Raw genomic sequence first — 5,212 nt, 5'->3', positions numbered from 1 at the left:
TGGTGATAGGTTACCATAATGATGTTAATAAAAAAACTTAAAAGGCTTCTATTATATATTATTATTTATTAATGATAGGAAAACTTATATAATCGAAGCATATATAGTTATTCAAACCGTAGTGATTCACAAAAATTAATTAATATTTAAATTACGTGGATCTATCATCTATATGAATATGGTAAGATTGATGTAGCAGTGTTCAAATCTAACGTAGAGAAGATGTTACCTTCACGCAATTTAACTATATAAACTACAGAAAAGGTAAAACATCCATCAAAAACTATAATATAATAATGAACATATTCCTCTCACAGCCACATATAAAAAAGAGTTTTTATTTAATTTATATATTTGTTTATTATTGACATTTCGCTTAGGATTTTACTAGCGTTGATAATATAAAACAAATTAAAATATCTTTAATTTTGATGTATGTAATATTATAAAAATTTTAAATACTATAATTATTTTTATATTTTTTATAAATAGGAAAACCATTATATTTAATAAATATGTTAAGACATTATACAATAAAGTAAATGCATCATCTTATAGAGGGGTGTACACGTTATGGCAATAAATATACATCGAGTTCATCAACGTGTGCCGGCCATAGTTTCTAAATGGATTTTTCCCTTATAAAAAATTAGAAAATAAATAAATAAATAAAAGAAAGCTAAGTATATATCGTTGTTTATATATATATATACTACGTCTACATACATGACTGGTCATACACATCCTGTGCCTCGGTAGTGAAGGGGAGAAAATGTTTTGTTGGATATTAATATCTTTATGTTGGTCGAAAAATATTTTCGACAAAGGTAGACGATTTGAAGTGATAAAGCGGTCGAAAGTATAAGCAGTTTTTTAAAAGACACACGCACAAGTGTTAGATGAAGGTTTTTGATACGAGTTCGATTTTAAGATTTTTTAATAAATCGAGTGAGTCAGATCGAATGAGGTATTCGAGTCAGGCAATCGAAATAAGTTATTCGAATAAATGTAGTAGTGAAGAAGTTAAAGACTTTCGTCACGCGAGAAAATCAAGAGAAATGTACAATCAAAAGGCAGGAATAGTTACCAAGGAGAAAGCATTTAAAGTTGTAAATTTGTAATTAATTGTAATTACTTGTCAGTTACCAAAAGTAGATTATAAATACTAGGAAGTTTTAGGGAATTAGGGTTGAAACTTTAACTCATAAAAAACACTTAAGCACACTCATATCCCAGAGAATTCCTAAGTCTGCGATCGAGTTATTTTTCTGTAGGATTCCTTCCGTATTTTTATTCTTTCAATTTACTTTTCTCCAATAAATTTATCTTTCAAGTACTTTTAATCTCCTTTGTTTAATTTATATTTCTGCATTTTAAATTTTCATGTCAAAGCCCTTTGATTCAGTCAAAGACACCTTACCGCTTCTTTTCAAATTCAATGTAAATCTTTCTGTTTCAGCACATTTCTTTTTCGAAAGCTTTAGTTTTTCATTTCATTTCTTTTCTTGATTAACAAATTTTAATTTATTTTTACTCCTAATTTCTGTCTAATCGAAGACACTTTGATGCATTTCTAGAGAACTGATACCTGCAAAAAGGAATATGTTCCGCTCTCAAACCATTAGATGTCGAACCATCATTGATTTGCAAAAAATCGACAAAACACATTAATATTATCATATTTTGTATTGATATTTTTTTTAAATACTTCTTTATATAATAGTGTTTGATGGTTATCAGTGGCTAAGAGAAGGGGGGTTGAATCTTAGCCCCCTTTTTGCTTGATAATACTTGCTGACCTTTGAAATCACTTCTAGAAACTTTTTGTCTTTTTATCTCGTGACTAGCCACGAGACTTTTTCTTTTGTCTCGTCCCTAGCCACGAGACTTTTCTTTTTTGTCTCGTCAGTCAGCACGAGATATTTTCAGTTTTATCTCCTGGGCAGCAGAAACAGAAATGGAGTAGAAGAAAGAGAAAATTATACCAAGATATATCATGGTTCAGCTGCTAAGTGCAAGGCAGCCTACATCCAGTCTCCATTACAATAATGATGGAATTTCACTATAATCTTCTTGATTACAGACTATAAAGTGCTAACCCAACTTACAAGGGGATTCCCACAGAATCATGAAACACAACATAGATGAACAAATGAACTCTAAGGACATCTATGGCTTTTTCTTTTAATTTTGCACTCTCTGCCTTTTTCTGCTCTATGGCTTTTTCATACAAATCTCACTATTTACCTTTTCCATGAGACTCAAGACATGACAAAATTAAATAGAAAAATACAAAACATAAAACATTGAAGGAGAAAAAATTCTGTCAGCTTAGAGAGCTATGAGAACCATGTGCTTTTGCACTCTCACTCCTTGAATCAACCCTAACTGTTCACCCTTACTTATAGGAAGAACCCTCCAAAGTTGAAACCAAACAAACCAAGCCAATAGTCTTCTTCTTCATAACAAAACCGGTTCGGCCAGAGAGAGAGAAGAGATAACCCATGCAAAATTCAACATGCAATTACCTCTAGTCCTTCCTTGGTCACCACTCTTCATCAATCCGAGCCTTTCATCTCTTTCTTGCTCTCCAAGATGAACTTCTAGCCCTTGATGCTTCATGATGATGATAACTTCATCTGCTCCAATCTCTGCCTCTTCCATCACGTAGCCACTCTAGCTACTTCCTGTGATGTTAGAGCAGAATCAGAGACAAGCCATCTTCTCCAAGATCTTCTCCTTGCTGGCCGAGATCTTCTTCAACCATTTTTGGTATGAAGAGGCTAAGATCTCATCACAAAATCTTACCACAAGTAATGAGAATCTTAGCCACAGCATACTTTTCTTTTTCTTTTTCGTGCCATCATTTTGATGGCCTTGTTGCGTGCTTCTTTTTCTCTTCGGTGGCTATGCTTAGCTTCCATGGTTTCTCTGTGTTATGACCGAAGGTTAGAAGCAGAGAGAGAAAAAAGGAAGATATGAACATTAACTAAAGGATTTAGACAAGATAAATTAAATGTCCACTTCCTTTTTGTTTCTTGGTAGCGTGCCTTTCATAAGACCATCAAATCAATGAAACTTTCTCTCTCATAGTTCCTATATATTTATTAACTTTACTCTAATGAAATTTGAATTCCATCACATAGTGAAGTGTGAGATCCCTTGAAGGCATAAAGCAACGATAACATTTGCTTTCCTGATTAATTGTTTTCGGATCATGCATTGGGTGTATAGCAAAAAATGATTAACTTGGACTTGTAACAATAATGGATCAATTTGGCCCAAGTAATATAACAATCAATTCAACCATATAATATAGGAAACTTTAAATCAGGCTGAATGTAGATCTTGATTTTGGGCTTGCAATGTTTCTTTTAGTTTTCGGCCTAATAATAAACCTGCATCACAAAATTATTGATTAACATATGTCAAATGAAAAATCAATTTAATAATTTTGTAATTAATTTAATAATGTTTAGTCATCACAAATATTAATTTAGAGTTTTCCAAACTCATCAATCTCCTCCTTGATGACAAACATTATTAAAATTGAAATGGAAAGAAATCAAAGAATTAGAGTATAGAGTACTCCCTTTGAAGATTTGTATTTCTCCCCCTTTCAAATTGTCACAAGACTTCCCCTTAATATATGCTATTTTACCAATGGAAACTTTATACCTGTAATAATTTTATCAAGGCTAAGGCAACAATGTTATTCAACATATTCAATGTAAGATGTTGATGGCTTGATTTATGAGCAGAATTGGATGATAATCAAAACTCATTTGTTATCAATAATTTGATTTTCTGCTCAAATTCACCACATAATCCAAAAAATTATCTTTGAAAGTAAATTGCTGTTTTGAAAGATTTTCCAATTAATTCAGAGCAATCATACTTATGGTAAGAAAATATTTTTAATCATGGCATGATCACAATAATTTTCAACAATTATTTTCATGCCTAATGCTTAAAGAGACTGCCAAAAATAAAGTATTCAGCAAGTAGGTTTACCAAGATGATTCAGATTATTCCTATTCCTATTCCTATTGTAGCAAGCAAGGTAGATCCATTTCAAGGAAGCATGTTAACAACCAGGCAGCCACAATATTTATAACAAGGATAATTATAAATCCATATGGATTTCATTCCCTGTTTTTATGATTTCAATTTTCAACAACTTTCCTCCCCTTTTGGCATTAAGGAACACCTGCAAAAGATTATATATAGAACAAAATATGTAAAATATATCTAAAATGTTAAGAGTGTCTCACAGTATCATATGTCTAGAGTACCAAAATAAACTAACACAGAATTTATCTCAATGTGAATTCAAAGGTGATATTCCTTCTCAAATCTCACGCCTTTTCAAATTACAATCACTTGATCTCTCTGGGAATTCTTATTTGATGTGGAAAGAAACAACTTGGAAAAGAATGTTGCGAAATGCAACAGCTTTGCGTGAAATTGTATTGGATGAAACAGACATGTCTTCAATAAGCTTAACATCAAACCCTTTGTCCAATTGGTCTTTCTCTTTCTCTTTGGTTACTCTTAGTCTTGCTGGTACAGGAATAAGGATGGTACTGCAGTGTTAATTACACTTTCTCCAGTTTGATGGTACTGCAGTGGGTTTATAGCAACATTACTGGTTGGTTGGAATTCTCAGGAAACTTTCCAAAGTTATATTCTCTTGAATTGGACAACAATAGTCTTCAAGAAAAAGTGCCCAAATGGATACATGGTATGGATTCATTAATTTATTTGAATCTCTCACACAACAATTTTACATCGATGGTCCATTTCCCATGGTATCAACTTGTCTACCTTGATCTTAGTTTCAACTCGATGGCTGATGACATTTCTGTTAGTGTTGTAAGCGTGAGGAGTGTTAAAGTTAGTCCCACATCAAAGAAAGCAAAAAAGAGTGAGGAGTTTATAAGATGAGAGACCCATTAATTTAGCACCTTAAGGTTTTGAGTTGGATGTGGTATCTTCTCATCTTATGTTCTTTCATTTGATTTCTCCCCGAATTGGTCCTACTCCCCCACTCTTTGGGAAATTTGACAAACCTTGAATCATTGGACCTCTCCTCAAATATGCTTGATGGCGTTTTGAGTTGTATCTTCTCATCTTATGTTCTTTCATTTGATTTCTCCCCGAATTGGTCCTACTCCCCCACTCTTTGGGAAATTTGACAAATGACAAACCT

Source organism: Arachis ipaensis, chromosome B07, assembly GCF_000816755.2.
Source record: "Arachis ipaensis cultivar K30076 chromosome B07, Araip1.1, whole genome shotgun sequence".
NCBI lineage: Eukaryota > Viridiplantae > Streptophyta > Magnoliopsida > Fabales > Fabaceae > Arachis > Arachis ipaensis.
The sequence above is the reverse complement of the archived record's forward strand: the minus strand, read 5'-3'. Positions refer to the sequence as shown.